Source organism: Triticum dicoccoides, chromosome 6B (assembly GCF_002162155.2).
Source record: "Triticum dicoccoides isolate Atlit2015 ecotype Zavitan chromosome 6B, WEW_v2.0, whole genome shotgun sequence".
NCBI classification, from domain to species: Eukaryota; Viridiplantae; Streptophyta; class Magnoliopsida; order Poales; family Poaceae; genus Triticum; species Triticum dicoccoides.
The window spans coordinates 625,923,719-625,937,642 of record NC_041391.1 but is presented as its reverse complement, the minus strand read 5'-3'; positions in this window follow the sequence as shown (position 1 = coordinate 625,937,642).

Genomic DNA, 13,924 nt, shown 5'->3' with positions numbered 1-13,924 from the left:
TTTTACAAACTGCTGGTCGGAGTGATTCAAATTATACGCCGTTGGAAAGATATCGATGAGGCACAACTTTTTCATGTAGAACACTCTCTGATTCCTTATGATTTAAGAGCAATAGATTTTCATGGAGTGGCCATTTTCTTTGCTGAAAAAGTAGTTCACAATAGATTTTCCCCAAGATATTTATGGATTACAACGGCAACTCGAACACTTTGTTTCAGAATTTAGATGCTTCCAAAGATGATGACTTAAAAAAATATCTACCTTAATTTGATTGATAGATTACACTTCCAGTTTCTACAGCTAGTGCAAACCAAAGATTGAAAAATATATCTACCTTAATTCTAGACAACTACAACAAATTGTCCCTGCCTACTAGTGATGAACCCCAGCAATGCAGATAAAAAAATTATAGTGTCAGTTACCTACAACAAAAGAGGGAAGGATGATATTGTCACCAGGGTTGGAGCCAAGGGCCGCCTGCAGTCTACTCTGTCGCCGCGTCGCCTGTTGTCATCGACTGCTACCGTTGCTAAAACCTAGCATAGTGAATGCCAAATACGTCTCTAATTAAAAAATCCAAATGGACCAGATGAGAGTGGGAGGATCAGATGTGTACCTCAGGACGGGAGAACGATGGTAGTCGCCGGAATGAGCCGGAATAGAAGCGGTGATGACGAGTAGCGAGAGAGGGAGAGAAAGGGGAATGGAACAAAGCAGCAGTGCAGAGAGAGGGAGTGGGTCGAGTGGGTTGAGCTGGGCAGAGAAAGGGGAACAAAACCAGCAGCACGCCACAACTAAACATAATAGTGTTGTCGTTCCATTCGGTTCCACGACATCATTATATTACGCCTGGTACTAATTGTTGGTCCCATATACTTCTGACGCTACCCTATTTTCCAATGCCACGACTATGCCTCTAGTAATGTCGTAGCAAATAAGCCAACACCACCAATTAGTGCTGGCGTTGGTTGTAAATGGCGCGCCACCAACGAAAGTGTTGGCTAGCACTTTTACCACTAGTGGACAACCATCTGCACCTACTTCTATTACTCCATGCCATGACCGCTATCCAGCATGCATATTAAGGTATTAAGTGTAGAGTAATGCTTGGAGCATGATAACATAATGTAGAAAAAGTAAGACCAATTTATATGTTCAAACCCTGTCATTTTACCCTTAGTAGCAACAATACAAATATGTGACTTGCAACTTGAAAGTACATGTACTAGTCCCCGAGTGGTTTTGGTAATTAATAAAAAGATATATCTCATTGAGAGAATGTCTATACAAGTTAAAGATTTTAGGAAGTTTAATGATTGACATGGCAAGGACTAGTGATTGTGGACCCCTCAAAATGATAAGGACATGCACTAGCAAAAGCGCAAGACGCTATATTTTTGGTTAAGTGATCCAAGATCACATTGAGTCCATAGGAAAGCCAATACTATTAAAAGGGGATGAGGTTTTGATGATTATCTGGTTGCTCAATTGCTTAGTGATATTGCTCTAAAACGCTCAGCCACTTTCTCTATCCAAATATGTCCAAAACCCTACAAAGCCAATTCGGTCCCACCGAAACATACCTATCCGGCCGAGTTCATCTTGACACTGTCACTGCCAAACCCTAACAAATCACTTCCACCAATATGAATCTCAGTCTCACAGAGATGGCCTTGCCAACTCTCTGTCATCTGTTGCAATTTTTTCAGTCCTACCGAGATGATGCAATCGGTGCCACCGAGATGGCTTACCAACTTTCTGTTGCCTTATTGCTTCACTTCAGTCCTACCGAGTTGATGCAATAGGTGCCACCGAAATGAGGTTTGCCTTTACCATTGCACATCGTTCCATCCGAGATGTTTCTAGTTGGTCCCACCAAGACCTCGAATTCATATCTTTTAGATAGGTCGGTGGCACCGAGAATTCTGATCGGTGCCACTAAGTTGAGTCAAAAGTGTGTAATGGTTGGATTTTGTGTGGAGGCTATATATACCCCTCCACCCCCTCTTCCTCACTAGAGAGAGCCATTAGAACGTGCCTACACTTCCATTACTCATTTTTTGAGAGAGAACCACCTACTCATATGTTGAGATCAAGAGATTCCATTCCTACCATTCGAAGCCTTCCCCAAGTTGTTCTCCACTTAAATCCTTATTCCACCATAGCCTAATCTGTGAGAAAGAGTTGGGTGTTGGGGAGTCTATCATCTAAAGCACAAGAGCAAGGAGTTCATCATCATCACACCGTCTATTAGCTTTTGGAGAGTGGTGACTCCTAGATTGGTTAGGTGTCACTTGGGAGCCTTCGATATGATGCGAGTTGAACCAAAAAGTTTGTAAGGGCAACGTGATCGCCTACTTCGTGAAGATCTACCAGAGCGAGGCAAGTACTTCATGGACGATGGCTATGGTGTGATAGACAATGTTGCTTCTTCATGGACACTTCGTGGGTGGAGCCCTCCGTGGACTCGCACAACCATTACCCTTCGTGGGTTGAAGTCTCCATCAACATGGATGTATGATAGCACCACCTATCAAAACCACTCCAAAAATCACCGTGTCCCATTGCGTTTGCCTTCTCCAAACCCCTCCTTTACTTACATGTGTAGTGTCTAACTTTCCACTGTTATGCTCTTAAAATTGCATGTGTAGTGTGTTGCTTGACTTGCTATAATTGTTAAAATTTTCCCACAACTAAAATTGGGAAAAGGTTAGGTTTTATTTGGTCAAGTAGTCCAATCAGCCCCTCTAGACATACTATTGATCCTACAAGTGGTACTAGATCTTTGGTCTCTGTAGCCATGGTTTCCATTGCCTTGGTCTCCATAGCCTTGTTTTCACAACCTACGAGAGCATAACAGTGGAAATGTACTCTATAGGCTTGATTTCATCACATATGAGAATGCGGGCTTAGGAACTGCAGAGATGACTGACAAGTTCAGCATCAAGAAGATCCTTAGAGCCTTGGATGGAAAATATGATACAGTATGCACATTAATCCAAATGATGCCAGATTACAAAGATCTCAAGCCCACAGATGTCGTTGGAAGAAATTTCTCTCATGAGATGTCACTCAAGGACAAGGAGGAGCTCCACAACAAGTCAAGTGGTGCATACAAAGCTTCAAGTGATGCTCCTACGACATCACGTGACAAGCTTGTCTCCAATAAGAAAATAAGTCTAATGGTGAAGAACTTCAACAAATACTACAAGAGTCGAAGCAAAGATAGAAGCTCCAAGCCAAGATCCTACAATGAGAAAAGATCTTCTATTCGTGACTTAAATCTCTACAATTGTGGAAGACCCAAACATTGCTCCAACGAGTGTACGACACCTCACAAGAGAAGAGAAGAGTCACCTAAAAGAAGAAGCATAAGAGATGAATCACCTCATAGAGAGAGAAGGAGTAGAGATGATCGTTATGAACGAAGACCCTCTTGAAGAAGCAACGACTCGGAAAGGAAAGACAAGTCATCAAAGATCTATACAAGACAAAGACATCAAGCTCATACTGGTGAATGGGTTTCCGGCTCTGACTCCGACACCCTCTCTGAGAGAAGTTATCACTGTGACTCCCACTATACTCAAGATGAAGGTGTTGCCGGTCTTGCTCTAGTGTCATGCAACTGCTATGAAATATTTGATTCACCAAATGAAGGAATTGGAAGATGCATCATGGATAAAGGCCTCAAGGTATCACACCCCGAGTATGTTTATTTCAATAGTGATGAGCATGATTTGCTAGGTGATGATGATTTTCTTGTTGATAAAACTAGTGATGTGAGATATAATGAAAATGCTAGTAACCATGATAATTAAGATGAAATGACGACAATGCTAAGAAGGAGATTGAGCATCTAACTAAATAACTAAACACTCTTAAGTTAGCCCATGAAACAACTCAATAAGATCATAGATAGCTCCTAAGAACTTGTGAGAAGCTAAATTTGGAGCAAGAGCATGAGTTTCTAAAAGCGATCAATGATGATCTTCAAAAGAAAGTTCTTCTTACATTGCCAAATGCCTCCTCTTGTCTACTTACATGCCACAAGTGAAATCTAGTAACAAGAGTAAGAAAGGTTCTTCTTCTAGTAGTAACAATAACAATGCTAAATCTAATATTGTTGCTTCTAGTAATTCTCTTGATTCCACTAATGATTCTCTTAGCCAAGTTACACTTGAGCAAGAAAATAGCGTAGTGAAGGGAATTATAGAGAAATGTGTTTACAAAAGTCTTGCCAGGAGTAAACAATTTGAGGAAAATGTACGGAAGCAAGGAAGAGACCGGAAGAATCAAGGTGTTGGTTTTGAACGGAAGTTCAATGCCAATGGAGTTGAATGGGAAGAAGATTAATACCCCAAGACAAAGTTTATTCCACAACAAGAGAAGTATGACCCCACTTCTATTGAGGGAACACAAGCTCAAGATGATCTTCCACCACAAGACCAGAAGCTAAAAGGCAAGGACAAGCTTCAAGAAGAAATTGACTCATTTGAAGAAGCACCTCAATCCTTGGTCAAGTGGGTCCCCAAGATTTTATGAAGCTCAACTTAAACTCCAAATATTCCCATCAAATTGATGTGGGTCCCGAATAAGAAGAACTACGGAGTTCATGAGGGTGACTCCACCAACATATTTCAATCATATTCATTTTGGCAAGAACTTGTGCAACCAACTTCAACATTTTTCACTAGTTCATGGAGTCACAAAACCTCTTGTTGGTAAGTCAAGGGACAAGGTAAATCAATGCATTCATGGACATCATCATACATGCATTTCATTATATGTCTATGGATATCCTTGTATGTTCCCTGTGGGACTAACCCATGTAGGCATGAAAGTGAATATTCCAAAGTATTGCTCCCAACTCTTGATGGACTACATCAACATTGAGCATCCACAGCTTCACTATCTACATGAAGTCATCATCGACAAAACCCGAGGTTAGTTCATCCCTCTTTGGGGCTATATCACATATAGGGAGAGCTTTGCTCTAAAAATTGAGCTAAAGTAACTCAAATGGTGTGAACACATTAATGCTTTATGTAAAAGTGGTAACCTCGCTTGTGTTTAAACGATGAGTATGACCTATGATCAAATGTTCTCATTTGACTCTAAGTCGATATACTCATATATAGATGACGTAGTCATCGCCAATTGCTTGATAGATGCTAGAATTTGTTGTGCATGTTTAACACATATTTCATTTACTATCTTATTGTGTGAGCATGTTGGTATGCATGTTTTGTTCATTCAAGGACAACCATTTTTTGGTTGTCTTGGTTTTTCTGGTCAAATGGATGTACAAGAATGCCTAAGCACCTACTTTAGCTATGTATTATTTCTTGTCTCAAATTCTATTCTTTCTACATCACAAAAATTGAACAAGTGTTTTTAGACACTCCAGGTGAGCCACACTTGGAGTCACCGATCTGAGAAGGATAGAGCTCCAAAACCTTTAATAACCCACAAGTATAGGGGATCGGAACGGTTTTTGAGGGTAGAGTATTCAACCCAAATTTATAGATTCGACACAAGGGAGCCAAAGAATACTTGCAAGCATTAGCAGTTGAGTTGTTAATTCAACCACACCTGGAGATTAAATGTCTGCAACAAAGTGATCATTAGCACAGTAATATGATAGTTTTGATAGCAGTAGGAACAGTAGCAATATCAATAGTAACTTAGCAAGAACAATATGTGGAAAACTCATAGGCATTGGACCGGTGCATTTGTTGAATGATATTCATCATATAACAGTCATAAACTAGGGCGACACTGAACTAGCTCTAGTTCATAAATATAATGTAGGCAAGAATTTTTTAAATAGTCATACATGCTTATGGAAAAGAACTTGCATGACATCTTTTGTCCTACCCTCCCATCACATCGGGGTCCATAAGGAAAGTAAGTGTCGCGGGAAACCACGGCCACCTATGGGACCAGGATGGCCCCTTGCTTGTTCGACAGGGGGAGTCGGGTTGCACAAAGAGCAGACCAACGCAAGGCAGCACGACAGGGATCGCACAGGCAGTTTTACCCAGGTTCGGTCCACCGCGAGGCATAAAACTCTACTCCTGCTTTGGTGGATTGATGAGGAAAAGTGGTGGTTGTGTGTAGTACACTTGTCGGCAAGGTTGCTTCAGGGCAGCAGCGGCAACGTGTTGGAAATATGCCCTAGAGGCAATAATAAAAGTATTATTATATTTCATTGTTCATGATAATTGTCTTTTATTCATGCTATAACTGTATTATCCGGAAATCGTAATACACGTGTGAATACTTAGACCACACTATGTCCCTGGTAAGCCTCTAGTTGACCAGCTCGTTGTGATCAACAGATAGTCATGGTTTCCTGACTATGGACATTGGATGTCGTTGATAACGGGATCACATCATTAGGAGAATGATGTGATGGACAAGACCCAATCCTAAGCATAGCATAAAAGATCGTGTAGTTCGTTTTGCTAGAGCTTTGCAAGTGTCAAGTATCTCTTCCTTCGACCATGAGATCGTGTAACTCCCGGATACCGTAAGAGTGCCTTGGGTGCATCAAACGTCACAACGTAACTGGGTGACTATAAAGGTGCATTACAGGTATATCCGAAAGTAGCTGTTGGGTTGACACGGATCGAGACTGGGATTTGTCACTCCGTATGACGGAGAGGTATCTCTGGGCCCACTCGGTAATGCATCATCATATTGAGCTCAATGTGACCAAGGTGTTGGACACGGGATCATGCATTACGGTACGAGTAAAGTGACTTGCCGGTAACGAGACTGAACAAGGTATTGGGATACCGACGATCGAGTCTCGGGCAAGTAATGTACCGATTGACAAAGGGAATTGCATACAGGGTTTGATCGAATCCTCGACATCGTGGTTCATCCGATGACAACATCGAGGAGCATGTGGGAGCCATCATGGGTATCCAGATCCCGCTGATGGTTATTGACTGAGAGTGTCTCGGTCATGTCTGCATGTCTCCCGAACCCGTAGGGTCTACACACTTAAGGTTCGGTGACGCTAGGGTTATGAAGATATGGATATGCAGAAACCCGAATGTTGTTCGGAGTCCCGGATGAGATCCCGGACATCACGAGGAGTTCCGGAATGGTCCGGAGGTAAAGAATTATATATAGGAAGTGCTATTTCGGACATCGCGACAAGTTTCGGGGTTATCGGTATTGTACCGGGACCACCGGAAGGGTCCCGGGGGTCCACCGGGTGGGGCCACCTGTCCCGGGGGGCCACATGGGCTGTAGGGGGTGCGCCTTGGCCATCATGGGCCAAGGGCACCAGCCCCTATAGGCCCATGCGCCTAGGGTTTCCCCCTAGGAGGAGTCCTAGTGGTGGAAGGCACCCCTAGGTGCCTTGGGGGGGAGGGAAACCTCCCCTAGGCCGCCGCCCCCCTAGTAGATCTCATCTACTAGGGCCGGCGCCCCCCCTTGGCACCCCTATATATAGTGGGGGAGAGGAGGGACTTCATATACCAGTCCCTGGCGCCTCCACCTACCCCCGTTACGTCTCTCCGTCGTACTCTCGGCGAAGCCCTGCTGCTGTGACGCCCTGCATCCACCACCACGCCGTCGTGCTGCTGGATCTTCATCAACCTCTCCTTCCCCCTTGCTGGATCAGGAAGGAGGAGACGTCTCCCGTCCCGTACGTGTGTTGAACGCGGAGGTGCCGTCCGTTCGGCGCTGGTCATCGGTGATTTGGATCACGTCGAGTACGACTACATCATCACCTTGCAAGCTTCCGCACGCGATCTACAAGTGGTATGTAGATGCAAACTCTCTCCCTAGACTCGTTGCTTAGATGAACTCATAGATGGATCTTGGTGAAACCGTAGGAAAATTTTTAATTTTCTGCAACGTTCCCCAACAGTGGCATCATGAGCTAGGTCTATGCGTAGTTCTCTTTGCACGAGTAGAACACAACTTTGTTGTGGGCGTGGATTTTGTCATCTTACTTGCCTCTACTAGTCTTTTCTTGCTCAACGGTATTGTGGGATGAAGCGGCCCGGACCAACCTTACACGTACGCTTACGTGAGACCGGTTCCACCGATTGACATGCACTAGTTGCATAAGGTGGCTGGCGGGTGTCTGTCTCTCCCACCTTAGTAGGAGCGGAATCGATGAACAGGGCCCTTATGAAGGGTAAATAGAAGTTGACAAAATCACGTTGTGGTGATTCGTAGGTAAGAAAACGTTCTTGCTAGAACCCAATTGCAGCCACGTAAAAGATGCAACAACAATTAGAGGACGTCTAACTTGTTTTTGCAGCGATTGATCATGTGATGTGATATGGCCAGAAGTTGTGATGAATGATGAATTGTGATGTATGAGATCATGTTCTTTGTAATAGGATTCACGACTTGCATGTCGATGAGTATGACAACCGGCAGGAGCCATAGGAGTTGTCATTATTTTTTGTATGACCTGCGTGTCATTGAATAACGTCATGTAAACTACTTTACTTTATTGCTAAACGTTAGTCATAGAAGTACAAGTAGTCGTTGGCGTGACAACTTCATGAAGACACGATGATGGAGATCATGATGATGGAGATCATGGTGTCAAGCCGGTGACAAGATGATCATGGAGCCCCGAAGATGAAGATCAATGGAGCTATATGATATTGGCCATATCATGTCACAACTATATAATTGCATGTGATGTTTATTATGTATTATGCATCTTGTTTACTTAGGACGACGGTAGTAAATAAGATGATCCCTTATAAAATTTCAAGAAGTGTTCTCCCCTAACTGTGCACCGTTGCTACAGTTCGTCGTTTCTAAGCACCACGTGATGATCGGGTGTGATGGATTCTTATGTTCACATACAACGGGTGTAAGACAGTTTTACACAGCGAAAACACTTAGGGTTAACTTGACGAGCCTAGCATGTGCAGACATGGCCTCGGAACACGGAGACCGAAAGGTCGAACACCAGTCGTATGGAAGATACGATCAACATGAAAATGTTCACCGACGACGACTAGTCCGTCTCACGTGATGATCGGACACGGGCTAGTCGACTCGGATCGTGTAACACTTAGATGACTAAAGGGATGTCTAATCTAAGTGGGAGTTCATAATTTGATTAGAACTTTATTATCATGAACTTAGTCTAAAACCTTTGCAAATATGTCTTGTAGATCAAATGGCCAACGCTCATGTCAACATGAACTTCAACGCGTTCCTAGAGAAAACCAAGCTGAAAGATGATGGCAGCAACTATACGGACTGGGTCCGGAACCTGAGGATCATCCTCATAGCTGCCAGGAAACAATATGTCCTAGAAGGACCGCTAGGTGACGCTCCCGTCCCAGAGAACCAAGACATTATGAATGCTTGGCAAACTCGCGCTGATGATTACTCCCTCGTTCAGTGCGGCATGCTTTACAGCTTAGAACCGGGGCTCCAAAAGCGTTTTGAGCACCATGGAGCATATGAGATGTTCGAAGAGCTGAAACTAGTTTTTCAAGCTCATGCCCGGGTCGAGAGATATGATGTCTCCGACAAGTTCTACAGTTGTAAGATGGAGGAAAACAGTTCTGTCAGTGAGCACATCCTGAAGATGTCTGGGTTGCACAACCGTATGACCCAGCTGAACATTAACCTCCCAGATGAGGCGGTCATTGACAGAATCCTCCAGTCGCTCCCACCAAGCTACAAGAGCTTTGTGATGAACTACAACATGCAGGGGATGGAAAAGACCATTCCTGAAGTGTTCTCGATGCTGAAGTCAGCAGAGGCTGAAATCAAGAAAGAACATCAAGTGTTGATGGTCAATAAGACCACTAAGTTCAAGAAGGGCAAGGGTAAGAAGAACTTCAAGAAGGACGACAAAGATGTTGCCGCGCCTGGTAAGCCAGTTGCCGGGAAGAAGTCAAAGAATGGACCCAAGCCTGAGACTGAGTGCTTTTATTGCAAGGGGAAGGGTCACTAGAAGCGGAACTGCCCCAAATACTTAGCGGATAAGAAGGCCGGCAACACCAAAGGTATATTTGATATACATGTGATTGATGTGTACCTTACCAGTAATCGTAGTAACTCCTGGGTATTTGATACCGGTGCCGTTGCTCATATTTGTAACTCACAGCAGGAGCTGCGGAATAAACGGAGACTGGCAAAGGACGAGGTGACGATGCGCGTCGGGAATGGTTCCAGAGTCGATGTGATCGCCGTCGGCACGCTGCCTCTACATTTACCTACGGGATTAGTTTTGAACCTTAATAATTGTTATTTAGTGCCAAGTTTGAGCATGAACATGTATCAGGATCTCGTTTAATACGAGATGGCTACTCATTTAAGTCTGAGAATAATGGTTGTTCGATTTATATGAGAGATATGTTTTATGGTCATGCTCCGATGGTCAATGGTTTATTCTTAATGAATCTCGAGCGTAATATTACACATGTTCATAGTGTAGATGCCAAAAGATTTAAAGTTGATAACGATAGTCCCACATACTTGTGGCACTGCCGCCTTGGTCACATTGGTGTCAAGCGCATGAAGAAGCTCCATGCCGATGGACTTTTAGAGTCTCTTGATTATGAATCGTTTGACACGTGCGAACCATGCCTCTTGGGCAAAATGACCAAGACTCCGTTCTCCGGAACAATGGAGCGAGCAACCAACTTGTTGGAAATCATACATACCGATGTGTGCGGTCCAATGAGCGTTGAGGCTCGCGGAGGATATCGTTATGTTCTCACTCTCACAGATGACTTGAGTAGATATGGGTATGTCTACTTAATGAAACACAAGTCTGAGACCTTGGAAAAGTTCAAGGAATTTCAGAATGAGGTGGAGAATCAACGTGACCGAAAGATAAAATTCTTATGATCAGATCGTGGAGGAGAATACTTAAGTCACGAATTTGGTACACACTTAAAGAAATGTGGAATCTTTTCACAGCTCACGCCGCCTGGAACACCTCAGCGAAACGGTGTGTCCGAACGTCGTAATCGCACTCTATTGGATATGGTGCGGTCTATGATGTCTCTTACCGATTTACCGCTATCATTTTGGGGATACGCTCTAGAGACAGCTACATTCACTTTAAATAGGGCACCATCTAAATCCGTTGAGACGACACCGTATGAATTATGGTTTGGAAAGAAACCTAAGCTGTCGTTTCTAAAAGTTTGGGGATGCGAAGCTTATGTCAAGAAACTTCAACCTAAAAAGCTCGAACCCAAGTCGGAAAAATGCGTATTCATAGGATACCCTAAGGAAACTGTAGGGTATACCTTCTACTTAAGATCCGAAGGAAAGATCTTTGTTGCCAAGAACGGATGCTTTCTGGAAAAAGAGTTTCTCTCGAAAGAAGTAAGTGGGAGGAAAGTAGAACTCGATGAAGTACTACCTCTTGAGCGGGATAGTGACGCAGCACAGGAAACCGTTCCTGTGATGCCCACACCAACTGAAGAGGAAAACCATGATAATGATCAAGGTACTTCGGATCAAGTTACTGCTGAACTTCGTAGGTCCACAAGGACACGTTCCGCACCAGAGTGGTACGGCAACCCTGTCCTGGAAATCATGTTGTTAGACAACAATGAACCTTCGAACTATGAAGAAGCAATGGCGGGACCGGATTCCAACAAATGGCTTGAAGCCATGAAATCCGAGATAGAATCCATGTATGAAAACAAAGTATGGACTTTGACAGACTTGCCCGATGATCGGCGAGCGATAGAAAACAAATGGATCTTTAAGAAGAAGACGGACGCGGATGGTAATGTTACCATCTATAAAGCTCGACTTGTCGCTAAGGGTTATCGACAGGTTCAAGGGATTGACTACAACGAGACATTCTCTCCCGTAGCGAAGCTAAAGTCCGTCCGAATCATGTTAGCAATTGCCGCATACTATGATTATGAGATATGGCAGATGGACGTCAAAACAGCATTCCTTAACGGGCATCTTAAGGAAGAACTGTATATGATGCAGCCGGAAGGTTTTGTCGATCCTCAGAATGCTAACAAAGTATGCAAGCTCCAGCGATCCATTTATGGACTGGTGCAAGCATCTTGGAGTTGGAACATTCGCTTTGATGAGATGATCAAAGCGTTTGGGTTTATGCAGACTTATGGAGAAGCCTGCGTTTACAAGAAAGTGAGTGGGAGCTCTGTAGCATTTCTCATATTATATGTAGATGACATACTCCTGATGGGAAATAATATAGAATTTCTGGACAGCATTAAGGCCTACTTGAGTAAGTGTTTTTCAATGAAGGACCTTGGAGAAGCTGCTTATATATTAGGCATCAAGATCTATAGAGATAGATCGAGACGCCTCATAGGTCTTTCACAAAGCACATACCTTGATGAGATTTTGAAGAGATTCAGAATGGATCAGTCCAAGAAGGGGTTCTTGCCTATGTTACAAGGTATGAGACTGAGGTCAGCTCAGTCACCGACCACGGCAAAAGATAAAGAAGAGATGAGTGTCATCCCCTATGCTTCAGCCATAGGATCTATTATGTATGCCATGCTGTGTACCAGACCCGATGTAAACCTTGCCGTGAGTTTGGTAGCAAGATACCAAAGTAATCCCGGCAAGGAACACTGGACAGCGGTCAAGAATATCCTGAAGTACCTGAAAAGGACAAAGGACATGTTTCTCGTTTATGGAGGAGACGAAGAGCTCGTCGTAAAGGGTTACGTCGACGCTAGCTTCGACTCAGATCTGGATGACTCTAAGTCACAAACTGGATACGTGTATATGTTGAATGGTGGAGCAGTAAGCTGGTGCAGCTGCAAGCAGAGCGTCGTGGCGGGATCTACGTGTGAAGCGGAGTACATGGCAGCCTCGGAGGTAGCACATGAAGCGATTTGGGTGAAGGAGTTCATCACCGACCTAGGAGTCATACCCAATGCGTCGGGGCCGATCAAACTCTTCTGTGACAACACTGGAGCTATTGCCCTCGCAAAGGAGCCCAGGTTTCACAAGAAGACCAGGCACATCAAGCGTTGTTTCAACTCCATCCGTGAAAATGTTCAAGATGGAGACATAGAGATTTGCAAAGTGCACATGGATCTCAATGTCGCAGATCCGCTGACTAAACCTCTCTCGCGTGCAAAACATGATCAACACCAGAACTCTATGGGTGTTCGATTCATCACAATGTAACTAGATTAGTGACTCTAGTGCAAGTGGGAGACTGTTGGAAATATTCCCTAGGGGAAATAATAAAAGTATTATTATATTTCATTGTTCATGATAATTGTCTTTTATTCATGCTATAACTGTATTATCCGGAAATCGTAATACACGTGTGAATACTTAGACCACACTATGTCCCTGGTAAGCCTCTAGTTGACCAGCTCGTTGTGATCAACAGATAGCCATGGTTTCCTGACTATGGACATTGGATGTCGTTGATAACGGGATCACATCATTAGGAGAATGATGTGATGGACAAGACCCAATCCTAAGCATAGCATAAAAGATCGTGTAGTTCGTTTTGCTAGAGCTTTGCAAGTGTCAAGTATCTCTTCCTTCGACCATGAGATCGTGTAACTCCCGGATACCGTAAGAGTGCCTTGGGTGCATCAAACGTCACAACGTAACTGGGTCACTATAAAGGTGCATTACAGGTATATCCGAAAGTAGCTGTTGGGTTGACACGGATCGAGACTGGGATTTGTCACTCCGTATGACGGAGAGGTATCTCTGGGCCCACTCGGTAATGCATCATCATATTGAGCTCAATGTGACCAAGGTGTTGGACACGGGATCATGCATTATGGTACGAGTAAAGTGACTTGCCGGTAACGAGACTGGACAAGGTATTGGGATACCAACGATCGAGTCTCGGGCAAGTAACGTACCGATTGACAAAGGGAATTGCATACAGGGTTTGATCGAATCCTCGACATCATGGTTCATCCGATGACAACATCGA